Source organism: Triticum aestivum, chromosome 6B, assembly GCF_018294505.1.
Source record: "Triticum aestivum cultivar Chinese Spring chromosome 6B, IWGSC CS RefSeq v2.1, whole genome shotgun sequence".
In the NCBI taxonomy this organism is placed as follows: Eukaryota; Viridiplantae; Streptophyta; class Magnoliopsida; order Poales; family Poaceae; genus Triticum; species Triticum aestivum.
In genome coordinates, this window is record NC_057810.1 from 87,714,517 (window position 1) to 87,731,910 (window position 17,394).

At 47.2% G+C, this 17,394-nt stretch overlaps 1 pseudogene; it reads right to left on the bottom strand.

The window, feature by feature from the left end:
• Positions 1-7,578: 7,578 nt before the first annotated feature.
• Positions 7,579-16,885, bottom strand: LOC123138881 (putative F-box protein At3g16210; annotated as a pseudogene).
• Between the last annotated feature and the right edge of the window lie 509 nt (positions 16,886-17,394).

Consider the following 17,394-nt stretch of genomic DNA (forward strand, 5'->3'; position numbering starts at 1 on the left):
GAAGTTAGAAGTGATCAAGGGGTGATCCTGAAACTACTTGCGTTCAAACATAACACAAACCGTGTTCATTTCTCGACCCACTCGAAAAGAGACCATCACGATTACATACACGGTTGGGCATTTTAATTCGAATCTGGTGTCAAGTTCTCTACAACCGGACATTAACAAATTCCCATCTGCCACATAACCGCGGGCATGGCTTTCGAAAGTTTATACCCTGCAGGGGTGTCCCAACTTAGCCCATTATAAGCTCTCACGACCAACGAAGGATATTCCTTCTCCCGGGAAGACCCGATCAGTTTCGGAATCCCGGTTACAAGACATTTCGACAATGGTAAAACAAGACCAGCAAGACCACCCGACTGTGCCGACAAATCCTGATAGGAGCTGCACATATCTCGTTCTCAGGGCACACCGGATAAGCTAAGCGTACAAGTACCAACATAACCCAAGTTGCCAAGGGATGGTCCCGCACGGTGCTCTAGTGTGGACCAACACTCAGAGGAGCACTGGCCCGGAGGGAGGGGGATAAGATGACCCTCGGGCTTCGAAAACCCAAGGGAAAAAGGCTTAGGTGGCAAATGTTAAACCCAAGGTTGGGCCTTGTTGGAGGAGTTTTATTCAAAGCGAATCGTCAAGGGGGTCCCATACACCCGGCAGCGTAAGGAACGCAAAATCAAGGAACATAACACCGGTATGACGAAAACTAAGGTGGCAAGAAAGGAACAAAACACCAGGCATAAGGCCGAGACTTCCACCATTTACTAAGTATATAAATGCATTAATTAAATAAGAGATATTGTGATATCCCAATATAATCCTGTCCATCATGGAGCAATCTTCGACTTCACCTGCAACTAACAACGCTATAAGAGGGGCTGATCAAAGCGGTAATGTAGCCAAGCAACGGTTTGCTAGAAAGGGTGAAAAGGTTAGAGACAGACATGACAATCTAGGAGGCTTGATCAACAAGAGGTATGTAGCGCGACATAGCGATAGAACGAAGCAACTAGCATAGCAATAATAGTAGTGAGATTCAGGGTGATGGTCATCTTGGCTGAAATCCCGCTAGGAAGAAGAACGAGTCCATGAAGAAGACGAATGGACGAAGACGAACTACGCGTAGTCAAACGAATCCTCACGGTCGCAACGAAACAGAAACTACCGAGAAAAAGCACAACCGGAAAGAAGCAAACAACATGATAAACACACAATACATAAACATGACATGGTGCTCAACCAAGTATGATGCATGACAAAGGCTATATGATGCTACTCATGGCAAGATATGATGCATACAAGAACAACATATGCAAGCAAGTTTAAATGAGGCCGGAAACAACATATAACAAATCCGGTAAGTCCTCATATGCAAATTTCGAAATTAGTACAGATCTGAATAAACCTTATGTTCAAGTTGTTAAACAGCAAGTTAAGATGCATCAAGATGACTTACACGAAATTCTAGTCAAGTTTCATATAAAGTTCATTTAATTCGGAGCTACGGCCTAAAAGATATGAGCAAAACAAGTCAAACATGACATTGATGCAAAATACATTCAAACATCAAGCAAACACTCTCAAAACATGGATGCAACATGATAAGATGAAACTACATGCAACTCTAAGCAAGTTTCATATAGAGCATGCTCAAAACGGAGCAACGGTGCAACACATACATTCCAAACAAGTTATAACAACAATCTGCCCAAAACAGCAAGTAGGCACTTTGCAAACATCAAAACAACATGCCACAGGAAACTTATGAGCACAAATTTGACATGCACTTCATGTAAAGATAACATACTTCAAATATCATTAAAGGTTTAGGTTCATAGGCATCAAGATTAAACCAATATGATCAATGCAAAATGCAACTTTATAACACAATAGCATAAGCATGAGCAGAGTTAATGTGATGGCAACTTGAGAGCAAGAAAGAGACAAGCTACAGCAAGTATACATAGCAACCAAGGGCATGGCATCAAAGTACACATAACAAAGAGAAAATAGCATCATAGCATCATATACAAAAGGCTCATGGATTAGTGGGAACCAACATGACAAGACTGAAAGTTGAAACAGTTTCAGCAAATGTAAAACAGCAACATTATGATAGCATATTTGCAAGTAAACATGGGCAAACGCCGGGCCGGGCCGGGTTTCGGGCCGGGCTTGTAAAAGCCCGACCTTCATTTCTCAAGCCCGAGCCCGGCCCGAAGCCCGAAATACTCCTTGTCTTCAAGCCCAAGCCCGGCCCGAAATGAAGCCCGAAGCCCGAAAGCCCGGCTCGAACGCTATTTTTCAGTGTACGCACGTGCAAGCCCGACCCGAAGCCCGAAAGCCCGGCCCGAAATACATGAAAAGTGAAGCCCGAGCCCGGCCTGAACTATCTTCCGGGCTGCAAAACAAGGCCCGAGCCCGGCCCGAACGTCAAGCCCGGCTCGGCCCGGCCCGGTTCGTCAGGCCGGGCTGTCCATGCCCGGGTCTATTTGCAAGCATGGAACAGAGGCATATGATCTTCAAAATTAGCAAACCTGGCATGTGAACAAAATACTCATAGAATACTACAATTCATGTAATTGGAGCATCTCCAGAAGAGGCACGGATCACTCAATAACAAGCTCACAACATAGCATCATGAAGTTAACAGGAATCTGGAACATTATATAAGCATGTTCATAGCAATAAAAACATATGCTACAGGACATATATAGGGCATCAAGAGGCATGGAATGATAGAGCATATCATAGGCAACAAAACATCTCAACTAAGCATCTCCAGATTATGCATGGATTAATTGGTAGAATCAAGCAAACATGTCAACATGATATAGCAGTTTCAACATTGACAGAAAGTTAACAGCAAGTGGCTCACTTCACAAGCTTGATGCACTCACTACAGAGCATATAAAAATACATGGATTGCACCCCTGTAAATATGGCATAAACATGCTCCTAAAACAGACATCATGCTCATAGGATGCACACACAAAATGCAACGAAAATGACAAAACAACAAGTTATAACAGTTTTCAGTAGTTAATAGCAACATGCACTTTTGCGACATGGATTAATATATTAAGATGCACCCTAACATGAATGCAAAGCACACCAACATGTAGAGCACAAAGAGCAGAACATGTGCATATCAAGATCATCATCAAAGCATCAACAGAGACAAAGTTGTGACATTCACAAGATGCACAAATGATGTTAACAATCAGCAGATTCCAGCAGTAACCATCATATAGCACTCTTGCAACGATGATTAGGGCATCAAGATGGAATCAAACAAGCATGTCACAATGGAATGAAATGTAGAGAATCTCACAATGAACATTTTGATATATTATGCATGCAAAACGAATCTACGGTCAGAGAGTTATGGCATGTTGAACAGGGCACCAGAACGCTGAAAATTAGGGACCTGGAAGAATTTTACCCTCGCGAAAAACTGGACGGGACGGAGCGGGACGAGGAGATCCGGGCGCAGCGGGGAATTTGGATCGGGGGAGTAGTGGATCTCATCCACCTCCCCGGATCCGGCGCCGGCGAGAGCTCCGGCGAGGGGGAGGCCGGCGAGGGGCGCGGGATGGCAGAGTAGGTCGGGGACGGCGCGGGGCCGCGGATCCCGGCGAGAAGCGAGGGCCGGCGAGGCGGCGGAGATCGGGCAGCGGTCGGCGCTGAGGCGGGGCGGCGGCGGCGGCAGGCGGGACCCGGCGGGGCGGTGAGCCGCGGGTCGACGCGAAGGGCACGGGGCAGCGCCCGCGGGGAGCGGCAGTGGCGAGATGGGCCCCGCGGGCCGGTTGCGGGTTGCGGCGGGCCGCACTGTGGGAGGCGCAGGGAGGGCGACATGGCGGCTCCTGATTGGAGCGGGCAACGTGGAGGCGGGGGTGGACGAGTCCGGCGGCGGGGGGACATGTCCGGCGGGCGAGAGGGAGGGTTTGATCTAGGGTTTGCCTGAAATTTCGAGGGAGGGGACTAATTTATAGGTAGAGGGAGCTAGGAGAGTCTAAATAGGGTGCGGTTTTCGCCCACACGATCGTGATCGAACGACGGAGAGCATGGAGGGGAGTTAGATGGGCTAGGTGGGCTGTGTGAAAGGGTGTTGGGCTGCAAGAGAAAAGAGGATTTCGGTTAACTCGGTTAACCGTTGGGGCATCAAACGACCTCCAAATGAAACAAAATTTGATGGGCGGTCTACCGGTGATATACCAAGGTCACTCGGCAAATCTCGACCCATTCCGAGAACTTTTTCGGCGGATCACAAAACCAAGGACTAAGGGGTGCCGTAGGCGCGCACGAATGGGGTTGGGCTCAGAATGGACAGCAGAGAGAACTGGAAGGATCCGGACGGATGCAAATTTTCAAAAACATGCAGATGCAATCCAGATGATGACATGACAAAATGCAACACGCAAGCAAATGACATGGCAACAACGACGAATAACTGGGAGACACCTGGCGCATTGAATTCGAGGCGTTACACAGGGGTGGGGTGCTTTCGGTTCCCTGGTGGCAAGACGGCTGTGGCGGGCTACGTCGGAGGTGGCAGCATTGTAGAGGGGATGTTGCGGCGCCAGCAGAGGCACCAGAAAAATGGGCGCCGGCTTCGGCGACAAAGGAGGCGGGCGAGGGTTTCCTGTTGGAATGGGAGAGGATGGCCAATGTGCCACCGACCAGCGGGCCAGGGAAAGGAGTAGGCGGTCGCGCGCGCGTCCGTTTCATGTCCACACCGACGCAAATCTGGCTCAAAAATGAACCGAGAATGAGTCAGCAAGCGGACAAAAAACGGACGAGCCTCTGTTTGGGTCCGCGCGTTGGGCTGACTTTTCTGTCCACGCCGACCCAAACGGACGCCCGCAGACGAAATGGGTCGCCCCGTTGGAGTTGATCTTACCTCTCAGCAAATCATTGAAGTGTTAAAAAAAAGCAAATCATTGAATGTTCGATCAATTAGTTTTTTATTATTATTTCATATTCTCATGAAAAAAAATATTATTTCATATGCATCCCAGCTCACACTACTTAAAAACCTTTGGAATAACCAATCCATACAAATCACCCTCTGCGCGAGTACTCTAGGACCTAATTAGTTCTCCATCCGTCCGGAAATACTTGTCATCAAAATAAATAGAAGGGGATGTATCTAGATGTATATTAGTTCTAGATGCATCATTTTTTATCTATTTTGATGACAAGTATTTTCGGACGGGGGTACTTTTTTTTCAGGTGTGTGCGTGCGCCTGAGCATGTGTGTATGCAGGGACAATTTTTCTGGCCCGGTATCTACACATATACGTATGTGCCTGAACCCAGTAAAATAACCCGTCAACTTGAAAGCAACACTTGATGGGAAGCCCAAAAGCCCACAAAGTAAAACCCTCCGTGCAGCTTCATAGGGAATATTTTCATAGAAAGTTGATTATAAATAGGTCGATGAACCGCCTAGTTTTGTTGTTTGGTAAAACCAGACAGAAGTGTTACTTGATGGTAATGAAGTAACAAAGTCTTATCACATACTCTCTCCGTTCCTAAATATAAGTCTTTTTAAAGATTTTAAATGGGCTATCATATACGGATGTATATAGACATTTTTTAAAGTGTAGATTCATCATTTTGCTTCGTATGTAGTCATTTGTTTAAATCTCTAGAAAGACCTATATTTAGGAACGGAGGGAGTAATTGTTTGGAATAGACTTTCTAATATGCGGTAAAAAAATATTACTACAATAGTGCTACATGGCACTGACAATCTCACCATGAAAAGGGGCAACTGATGATCCATACCGTAGGACAGATGGCAGCTGATGATCAATAGAATATGTTTGGTTTATGGGCATAACCTGTGAATGTCTGCACACATCGAAATCAAAGACTTTGATCTGGCGAGCAACTGAGTAACCACTCTTTGAATTATCTCAGCTATATGCTCAAATGTGTGATTCTGCTGGTGCAGAGGCAACTGGTGTCGCAGCTTGTGTAGATACATCGATGTGTAAATGCTGTTCTGGCTTTGATTTACCTATCCCTGTCCTGATCACAGTAAACAGACATTTTATGACTAAACTCATAAAAACCCCAAATTTACAAAATTCATCCTAGCATCCGCAGCATCTCAATGAGAGCCAAGTAGCACCGATTGACCTCTTTATGCGTTAGCAAATACTAGTAGTGCTAAGATTATAAATACTCAACTTCAAACCCGATAGAAATTAAACAAAAACACACACAACATGGGACATCATGAGCAGATATCGGAGGTAGAACATCCACCTGCCTGATACTATACACGTAAGATAACCAAACGCTTGCACGCATGCATACACACTGAAATGCAAGCAAGATCGATTGGCAAGGGAGCCTGCCACAACATGCTTGTGTGAAAAGTAAAGCAAAACAAATTGAATGAAACACAAGTCAAGTACTCATTAACCGAAGCAAGTCAATGTACCTTTCACCATCCATGCCGGTTGACGAATGTCCACAAGGATCAGATAATAGACAGGACTTGCCAAATTAAGAGATTAATTCTTACAAGTCCATTTCACAGCTGATCAGTGCATATGCTACATAGATGGTCAATCTCCTTGGTCCAACACACAAAATGCAAATACCTACAGTCCTACACCAGACAAGCCCTTTCTGCATTTCAGTCGCCAGAATAATGTAAAGAGACCTGTGGAGCAAGCAATACCATCAGCCAAACAATTTTCTACTAGTCATTCAGGAGAATCCGTTGGGAATTATTCTCACGACTTCTGTATGACTCGAATAAAAAGCATTAGCTTTGCCATTGTGGAAGTTAAATCATCTCAGAGTTACTAGGAAAAAAACAACATAAGAAAAAGAAAACACTACATAATTTGTAGCGTAGTATCACACGTTCGAACTCAAATTTAGCAGTTTTTTGCTACATTTGATCTAACTAGAAGCTAAAAGAACAATGTGCATATGAGGGGCTCATGGTCTTATGGAGGAGAAAAGAAGGGGCAGGTTTCTAGCTAAAGGCATACTTTTTAGAAATGCAAGACCCAGCTAGACACTAACAAATTGAAGCAAGGGATCATGCGTCTCGTCTTGTTAACTGAAATTTCCTTAGATCCAAAATGACTGCCATTTTCTTTGTACTCTTCACAGCATCAAGCAATAATTTCAACACTACACCAAAGATTATGCTAGTGAAACTAAAAAGATCTTATTAGGGATGAAGCAGTTCTATGTGACGAATCTAGTCATGATTATGAAGTGCTATTAGACATCCATGATGGCCAAAATTGAAGAACTTAACTCCAGATAAAGCACGGCCAATGTATGTCAGACCGACCAAATTATTTAAGTGGCTAGTGGTCAATTACATATATATGCAAGTTTAGCGGACAATGAGTGGCGTGCTGAGAAAATGTTTAACAAAACCGCCTGAAACTATGAAAATTGCCCAAAACTATACTACTACAATAACTCGAAGCAACATGATGATTAGCAGTATAAGATTTAACAAAACCGCCTACAGTTGGAGATAAGCTTACCTGCTCAACCAGCAGGTCAAATAGCATGTCCAACCTGACAATCATCTTACATATCAACCAAAAGCTCAGCTCCATTGTGTCCAACATCAACATGTGTTCCTACAAACATAAAAAGTCAAACAACGTGTCATGTGGGCAGAGAACATCGCCACCACAACAAGGAGAAGGTGAAAGAGCTCAAAGCTTGATCCTCACGTCAGTCCCCCTGATTTCCATATCAAGAATATTAGATTGTTACTGCACCATATCCATATGACACATCTGAAGCTTTCGCATTTACTAACTCACTATATAATGGGAGCCCTACTCTGTAACCAATACCAGCGATCAATAAAGCAGAAACGTGAGTTTAGGCTCAAAACCCTAAGCACACGACGCCACGGCATTCCAACAAAAGATAAATAGAAACGAGCACGTCTCAACTAGGTATTAGAAAATCCATTGTTGTGAATTCAAGAAAAGCAACTCAATTTTGATAGAGTAATACTCTACTTTCTCTAACAGATAAACATTAACACACCTATGTCAAATATTTTATTCTTCCGCTATTTCTTCTACTTACAAAGGTTGGAGTTGGCAGTGAGTTCACATGTAGGACCAGCAAACTTCACAAATAAGCAAATGCACTTCTACCCACATGCAGGACCAGCAAATTTCAGAAATAAACAAATGCACTGCTAGCTACCCCCCATGCAGGACAAGCGGCCTTCCAAGAAAAAAAATGCACTTTTACTCACATGTGTGACCTAACACAAATAAACAAATACACTACTACTTTCATGTGAGACCAACACTTGTAAAAGGTACAAATAACAAATACCAGAATAAGACTCCAACTCAAAACCGTGATCTTGGTTTTAGTTGCTATTCCCAACCAATACTTCTAGTTCTTCACCATAGCATAAGAGAGTGAACAAACTGCAAATTGTAATTCCAACGTGACGATAGACCTCTATTGCTACTGGATCCACGACCTTGTGCAGTCTCCTTACTAATGTCTATCCTCTTTTGTTTCACAGTTCGAAATGTTGTATCACTTTAAATCTAGCAAAGGACCTACTTTCCTTAAGATTATTCAAGGCTTGCCACATGCAAAACTCTCTTTGTAATATTGTATTTTCGCTATGATTTTTAACCATGAACAGCCCAACAGCCACATGACACCAACGTCTTTCAACGATATCCTAAACCAATGTCTTAAGTCCTCATACTTTTTTGGTGGCTTTGTAGCAATGCATGGGTATTGTGCTAGTTTACTGAATATTCCCATAACAGCGTATACTCATTAATATCGTAAAAATGAAGAACATGGACAATCATACTGTTAACTGGTCAGAATGGACAAGTTATCTAGAGCTATCCTGAAGCTCATTCTACGCCATATCGGAAAAAAAATCTCATACTAATAAATCTTGGTAACATGTTGGATCATGATTTAAATCATCTTTAAGTAAATTTTAGCACAAAAAGATGAAAATGAACTCCGATTATTAGTGTTTCCTGGTACAAATAGATTTGCCACATAGAGGGCAATCCTACAAATGATAAATGAATAATTACTCATAATTTCAAACGAAGTTGTTATTTTTTATTTGAACTCTGTTAGAAATATCATCAGAGGTAACATACTGAACAAAATAAATATAAATAAGCTTAAGCTTCAAAGGGTTCAAGCCAGTTTTCTTGTAGTCAACTTCCAGCTGTTGTGTATCTCCTCTTCAGAAAAAAATGGCACGTCAGATATGCACTAACATTACCATTTGAGCTATGTTTATAAAGCGGTAAAGCGAAGCGAGGCGCTTGGGGGGCGCCTCACTGCTTAAGCGATAAAGCGTAAAGCGAGGCGACGCTTTAGACAGACTCTGAACCTGATGGGCAGTATAATAGAGCACCATTTAGTGAGACATATATATGTTGATTCTAATCCACCAGTGAGCCCATATATTCTGATCCATCCACTAAGCAGTAAGCAACTAGCCAATTGCTATAAGAGAGGCAGTAGCACCTAACAGCAGAGGAGTTGTGCATAGCATAACACACAACAGAGCAGAAAAGGCTAGTGCAGATCTGAGGAAGCTGCTGCCAGAGGAGAGAGGAAAGAGCTGAAAGCCTGGATATTTGCACGCTCTGGTTTTGGTTCTCTCTCTTTCTTTCCCCTCCTGTAACTGTTTCAAATGTGAGCCCATCCCTGTTTCCCTGCCAGGAATCTCTGTACCCTGCCTGGCAAGTCTAAGGCGTCCTCTCTGCCTTAAAGCGCCAATCAGGATGCCTAAGCAGGCGCTTCAGATGCTTTAGTGTCTAAGGCGGACGCCTTAGACACATGTCTAAAGCGAGTTGGACGCTTTGAGCCTGGAGGGCGCTCTAACGCTTAAGCGTCGCTTAAGCGACGCTTTAGGGACGCTTTACAAACAGAGCATTTGAGAATTATATCATCCTTCAATAGGTAGGAAACAATAAATTCTATAAATGGATTTGCCAATCTTGTTAATCATTGTATATTTCTGGAACACATACACAGGTAAGCATTGTTTTATTGTATGGATATTCATATAACAAGCCGATGATGACAGTTTGCTAGTTCTGACTTAAACCACAAAAATAACTAGAAGAAGCTAACCAATTGCAGCCTAGTGCCTGGCTACAGAACATAAAGAAAATGAAATACCAGAATATATTTTTGTTAGTCAATCATAATCATTACATAGAAGAGACCACACACACATCAGAACAAAACACTGCAGAACATCATCGATGTACATTGAAGAGGCCATGAAGCAGCAAAAGAAACAAATGATATGATAGTAATTCAAATTGTTGGCTTAACACGGAATGACGTGAGCATAATTTCATCAGCCAATTGTTGAATAATAATTTGTTTTTTTGTATCGAAATGTAATCCATGCTATTACCTGCAGTGTAGACACTTTCGAATGGATGATAGTGAGGACGGCGTGCGGTGGTTTCGGCAAGCTTCTTGAAATTCAATGACTCGAGGTGGATCATGAAGATGCCATTAACTGTCCAAATTAACACCAAGTTATTCTGCTCAGCAAACCCTAGTATCGATAGGGCTATGGGGTTTTTATCCTCCGACTTCAGAGAAAGTAGCTTGTCCAGTTGAATAGTTCTTCCAAGCTCCCATGAAGCAACACCAGCACAATCTGTCTTCCTCTTCCATAACTGGGCAGTGTAGTCTGACACTGACATGAAGAGGAAACCCAGCCCGCCGCCCTTGGCCCTCATAACCTAGAAGTAGTTGCCCAGGCCATACATATCCACTGGCACTCGTATCACAGACAGGCTCTGCTTCTCCAAATCAAACTCAAGAATGCCATCAACATTCCCAGAAAGCATCCAGTAAAGGGAATCTCCAACCAGCACAGCACCAGGCTCATAAAGCAGGGTGGAATAACTGCTCCTATGAGCGTGGTATGGAAGCAGTGTTGGGATAAGATCTCCCCATAAGCCGGCCTTTGACGAGTAAACACAGGCAATCACACGTGTATGTTGCTCGTCATCCGAATGTCTCACTACCAAGACCACCTGGAAGTGTTGGAGCTCTCCGGCGATGCGAAGCACCGTCCCGTGTGTCCTCTCGAACTCCGGGGGGATGGCAATGCGGTGCAGGTCGCCGGTGACGGGGTCCCACACCACGACCTGGAAACGCTTCATAGGCCAGAAGAGTACGAGGCCATGGCGGTGTTAGACTATGTATAGCTTCTGTACCTATGTACGTATATGGTACATATTGTAACACAACCATTATATATAATGAGATAAGCCACCCCTAGAGGGTTGTGCTGGTTCCCCAAAACTTATTGTCTTACATGGTATCACGCTAGGTTACGATCGCTTCCGCTTCTAAACCCTAATACCCGCACCGCCGCCGCAGCCGCCGCCGCCTTCACCGCCGCCGCCGCGCCACCGATCGCGCCGCCGCCATGTCGAGCGCCGCCACCACCGGTTCCACTGCTGCGGGCTTCCTCCTGGCCTCTCTTGCGGCTCTGCTCAACCTCCCGCTCGATGCCATCTCTGTTCCGGCTCCGATCGGGAGAAGGAGCATCGGCTCCGTCTTCTCCACGCCGCCGGCGCCCTCGCTTGGGCGTGACCTCGTGGTCCACACTGCGGCGCCGCCGTCCGCTGCGGACTCCGCAGGCGTCGTCCCGCCGCTCCTGTCGCAAGCGGATCACACTGCCCCGCTGGTGGGGTTGGCGGCGTCCGCCCCGGCCGCGGGCCTTGCGGCGTCCGCACCGGCCGCGAGCTTTGCGGCGCCCGCCCTGGCTGCGGTCCCGCCTCCTCCCGCATCGGCTTCGATGCCTCCGGCTGCCTCCATGGTGTTTGCACCCCAGGCAGCCTCCTCGATGGGATTGTCTTCGCCGCCGCCGTTTCACTTCGGTCATCTCATCACCATCAAGCTCTTCGCCGACAACTACATCTTCTGGCGTGCGCAGGTTCTCCCGCTCTTGGGGAGTCACTACCTGCTAGGCTACGTCGACGGATCGCTTCCCTGCCCACCCGCGCTGGTAGACAGCGTGCACGGTCCGGTCTACAATCCGGCCCATCGCGTCTGGACGGGGCAGGACCAGGCGAACCTCTCCTCCATCCAGGGGTCGCTCTCGCCGGCAGTTGCCGGCCTTGTTGTCTTCGCGAAGACGTCTCATGAGGCCTGGACCATCCTTGAGCGCACCTTTGCAGCGCAGTCCCAGGCTCGTGTCTCTGCACTCCGTCGTCAGCTTGGAGAGTGTCAGAAGCTTGACTCCACTGCCACTGAGTTCTACAACAAGGTCAAGGGCCTCGCCGACACATTGGCCTCCATTGGACAGCCCCTCACCGACTCCGAGTTCAACTCGTTTATTGTCAATGGTCTTGATGAGGAGTATGATGCCTTAGTCGAGATCATCAACGAGCGGGGCAACTCGACACCCATGCTGGCACACGAGGTTTTCTCTCGGCTCCTTCTCACTGAGCAACGGGTCGAGACTCGCCGCACCAGGGGCACTGGCTCCCTCTCGGCCAACGCCGCCACCAAGGGTGGCCGCTCTTCTTCATCACCCCGGTCTCCCTTGGGGCTGCCACCGTCGCCCGCCTCGGCCCCCCCACCTACTACGACCTTACCGGGGGCTGGCGGTCCACGTGTGTGTCAGCTTTGTGGCCGCGATGGGCACTGGGCCTCCAAGTGTCATAAGCGCTTCCAGTGAAGCTTCCTTGGTCTTGGCAATGACGGCAAAGATACACGCAACAATGCCCGTCAGGTCGCCATGGCTGATCGTCCCGCGCCGCAGAAGCAACAGGGACACACTCAGTCCTACTCCATCGATCCACATTGGTACATGGACTCTGGGGCGACAGAGCATCTAACCAGCGAGATGGGGAAGCTTCACACTCGTGAACCCTATCATGGCTCCGACAAGATCCACACCGCCAATGGAGCAGGTATGCACATCTCTCATATTGGTCAAGCATCTCTTCTCGCCAATAGGAGTCTTCAGCTTCGCAATGTTCTTCGAGTTCCATCTGTGACCCGTAATCTTCTTTCAGTTCCTAAACTCACACGTGATAATAATGTGCTTTGTGAATTTCACCCTTTTGATCTTTTTATTAAGGATCGGGGCACGAGGGACATTCTTCTTAGTGGGCGGTTGTGCCAGGGCCTCTACCGTCTGGAGCATCCTGGTGTCGCTCGTGTTTTCAGTGGAGTTCGGGTCTCTCCGTCACAGTGGCATGCTCGTCTTGGTCACCCGGCCACACCTATTGTCCGTCATATTTTGCGTCATCATGAGCTTCCTAGTTTGTCTAGTCATAAAGATGTAGCAGTGTGTGATGCTTGTCAGCAGGGGAAGAGTCATCAACTTCCTTTTTCGGAGTCCAGTCGTGAGGTGAAACATCCTTTAGAACTTGTGTTTTCAGATGTATGGGGTCCTGCTCAGACTTCTGTCAGTGGTCATAATTACTATATCAGTTTTGTTGATGCTTATAGTTGCTTTACCTGGCTTTACCTTATTAAACACAAATCTGATGTGTTTGATATTTTTGTTCAGTTTCAAAAACATGTTGAACGTCTTCTCAAGCACAAAATTGTTCATGTCCAGTCAGACTGGGGGGCGAGTATCGCAACCTCAACTCTTTTTTTCAGTCGCTTGGGATAGCTCATCGTTTAGCATGTCCACATACACATCAGCAGAATGGTTCAGTCGAACGTAAGCATCGTCATATTGTTGAAGCTGGTCTTACTCTTTTGGCCCATGCATCTGTTCCGTTTCGGTTTTGGAGTGATGCTTTCACCACTGCATGCTTTCTCATCAACCGTACTCCTACTCGTGTTTTAAACATGAAGACTCCCATTGAGGTTCTCCTTAATGAACAACCTGATTATACCTTTCTCAAGGTATTTGGGTGTGCTTGCTGGCTGCATCTTCGTCCATATAACAAGCGCAAGCTTGAGTTTCTTTCTAAGAAGTGTGTTTTTCTTGGCTATAACTCTCTTCATAAAGGTTAAAAATGTCTTCATGTTCCCACTAATCGTGTCTATATATCTCAGGACGTCGTGTTTGATGAGCATGTTTTTCCCTTTGCCAACCTTCCTGTGTCCACTGTCGAACCACCATCCCTGCATTCATCCTCTGTTGCTTCTGACCAATTTGATGATGTTGCATACTCTCCTTTGCTGTTACCTAACCATGGTGCAGGAACCGGACGTGGAGCTCGTTTGGAGCTGTTGGAGGATTCACCATCATCATCGTCGTCTTCTGGTGGGCACGTCGATCGCCCTATGTTGCATGGCATCGATTCGCGTGCCCATGCATGGTCACCCGACGAGCCCGTCGCGCCGAGCATCTCCACTGCTCGGTCCGTTTCGCCAGCGGCCGCCGAGTCGCCCGCGGCTCGGCCCGTCACGCCGTCTTCGCCTGCGGCTCGGCCCGTCACGCCGTCTTCGCCCGCGGCTCGGGTCCTCACGTCGCCTTCATCAGCGGATCGGCCCGCGACACCGGCCGCGCCACGGCCCACTATGCCGAGCTGGCCATCGGCCCGGTCTGTGATGCCGGAGTCGCCAGCTGCTTCGTCTGCTCTGCCGGTTTCGCCGGTGGGTCGGCCTTCTTCGCCAACCGAGTCCGAGGCTACCGTGACTGGCTCCTCGTCACCGGCTGACTCGTCAATGTTGCCGTCCTCCAGCCCGTTGCAGGCTGCTCCGTCGACCTCGGTGGTTCCTGTGTCCAGACCACATACACGCAGTCGCAGTGGCATTTTCAAACCTAAGGAACGTAAGGATGGTACGGTTGCTTGGTTGGCTGCTTGTTTGGCTGCTACTGTTGCGGATCCATCTTCTGAGCCTCGCTCATATCAGGCTTCCCTGTGCATTCCACATTGGCGAGAGGCTATGGAGCAGGAGTTTCATGCTCTTCTTCGTAACAAGACATGGACTCTCGTTCCTCCACCACCACGGGTAAATGTTATTGACTCAAAATGGGTATTCAAAGTGAAGAAGCATTCGGATGGATCTATTGAGCGTTACAAAGCGCGACTTGTTGCTCGCGGTTTTCGGCAGCGTCATGGTCTTGACTATGAGGACACCTTCAGTCCTGTCGTCAAGCCTACCACTATTCGGCTTCTTCTCTCCATTGCTGTTTCTCGTGGTTGGTCACTTCGTCAACTTGATGTGCAGAATGCTTTTCTACATGGATTTTTAGAGGAAGAGGTTTATATGAAACAGCCGCCTGGTTTCTCTGATCCTGATCGTCCTGACTATATCTGTCGTCTTTCCAAAGCACTATATGGTTTGAAGCAAGCTCCTCGTGCCTGGCATGCCCGCCTTGCCTCTGCCCTTCGTGCTCATGGGTTTGTGCCGTCTACTGCTGACACTTCGTTATTTCTTCTACAGAAGCCAGAAGTCACTATGTATCTTTTGGTATATGTCGATGATATTATCCTTGTCAGCTCTTCTCAGTATGCTGCTGATGCTCTTGTCTGCTCTCTTGGTGCTGATTTTGCGGTCAAAGATCTTGGGAAGCTTCACTACTTTCTTGGAGTTGAGGTCACTTCTCGTGCTACTGGTCTTGTCCTTACGCAGAAGAAGTACTCCTTGGAGTTGTTACAGAGAGCTGGCATGCTGAAGTGCAAACCGACCACCACACCCATGTCGTCTACCGACAAGATAACAGCTGTTGATGGTGAGCTTTTGTCTCCTGCGGATGCCACAGAGTACAGGAGCATTGTTGGTGGACTTCAGTACTTGACGATCACGAGACCAGATATCTCTTATGCTGTTAACAGGGTTTGTCAGTATCTTCAGGCTCCCAGAGATACTCATTGGGCTGCTGTTAAACGCATTCTTCGTTATGTTCAGTTCACCCTGACATTTGGTATGCATATTCGGCCGACTTCCTCTCGGGTCCTTTCGGCCTTCTCTGATGCAGATTGGGCTGGTAGCCCAGATGACAGGCGATCCACGGGGGGTTATGCAGTATTCTTTGGCTCTAATTTGATCGCCTGGAGTGCTCAGAAACAGGCTACTGTGTCACGTAGCAGTACTGAAGCTGAGTACAAGGCTGTGGCTAATGCTACTGCAGAGATTATTTGGGTGCAGTCTTTGCTTCAGGAGTTGGGTTTGTCTCAACCACAGCCTCCTATTCTTTGGTGTGATAACATCGGTGCTACATACCTTTCTGCAAATCCAGTATTTCATGCCCGAATGAAACACATTGAAGTTGACTATCACTTTGTACGGGAACGTGTATCACAGAAGCAACTCCAGATCAAGTTTATCTCATCTAAGGATCAACTTGCAGACATCTTCACTAAGCCTTTACCGCTGCCACAGTTTGAGGCTTGTAGGCGCAATCTTACCCTTCTCAGTTCTTTAGAAAGTGGCTAAGATTGAGGGAGGGTGTTAGACTATGTATAGCTTCTGTACCTATGTACGTATATGGTACATATTGTAACACAACCATTATATATAATGAGATAAGCCACCCCTAGAGGGTTGTGCTGGTTCCCCAAAACTTATTGTCTTACAGGCGGCACCCAAGGGAAAAGCGGTAATCGGCGACGTCGTCGAACGGCAAGGAGAAGCGCTCGAGAGGGACGAGATTGGGGGCATCCAGAGTAGGCAGGAAGGATAGATCATCGTACTTGTTGAAGAAACCGAGGAGAGGAGTGTTGTGGCGGTGGCGGAGGCGGAAGCGGCGGCAGAAGCCGGGGTCGGAGACGATGCTGCGCCAGCGCTTGCAGACGAGGGACGCGCGCGGGAGGGAGGAGGGCTGCGGGGAGATGCGGAGCAGGATCTCGGAGAGCAGGTCGTCGTCGTCCAGCGGCGCGGCCGCCGGCGAGCGGACGTGGCGGCGGCGGCGGCTGCGCATCTCACGTGGGGAATGGGCGAATGGCAGTGGACTGAACCAGCACGCAAGATGTGTGGCAGTGAAGACAAGGGTAAAACTATCGCTGGCAGAGGGCCCCGTGGGTTAATTTTGTTCAATTGGTTCGAGAGCCCATGGCCCATGGCTACAGAAACATTGAAGCCCATGACTTGCTTTTTGTTTTTTATTTTTGCCAAGGCAAACTCCGCCAGAAGTTCAGAACAGGAGAGGGGGGCAACTAATTAACGAGCGATCCTTCGGGAGCCTCCCAACGATCAGCACCACTTGGCGCGCTCTCAGCCATTCGCCATTTGTCGCGCTCTGGGCTCTCCCTCTGGATTTTGTTTTTTTATTTTTCCGCACAAGTTTTCGGCTTTTTAAACGGTTTTTTTTCCTTTTTTTTGATGCTTTGGTTTTCCACTGGTCTTCCCTAGCTTTTCGACAAAAAGAAATTTCGAAAAAAAAATTGCGCAAAAAAACGCATTTTTTCGCGAGAGTCACGGTTTTGGTTT